The sequence below is a fragment of the Myotis lucifugus genome, unplaced genomic scaffold, assembly GCF_000147115.1.
Source record: "Myotis lucifugus unplaced genomic scaffold, Myoluc2.0 scaffold_411, whole genome shotgun sequence".
Taxonomy (NCBI): Eukaryota; Metazoa; Chordata; class Mammalia; order Chiroptera; family Vespertilionidae; genus Myotis; species Myotis lucifugus.
This window is the reverse complement of record NW_005871459.1, coordinates 538,321-538,717: the sequence shown is the minus strand read 5'-3', so window position 1 is coordinate 538,717 and position 397 is coordinate 538,321.

Below are 397 nucleotides of genomic sequence, written 5' to 3'. Positions count from 1 at the left end.
CAGACATGCACACATGCACACACAGATATGTACATACAGACACATGCATACATAGAGATACTCAAATATTCACATAAACACATACACAAAGATGCAAACACAAACACACGTATATACACATACACATGCCCACCCACCCATCCACAGGCACACATGGCCCTACACACACACACACACACACACACACACACACAAACACACACTCTCACACCTCCATCACTCTCCAGGCATTTCCCTAATAAGTGTCATCAATTTCTCGCCTCCCTCTCCGGCCTAAGCCCGCGCCAGTATTTCCCAGGGTTCTGGCATTCGCAAGCCCCTTCATCATTTTTGTCATGGCTTATAAGAATTATTCTAATAATGTTCCAATATTTTCTTTAAATTAACCCACTTTAAA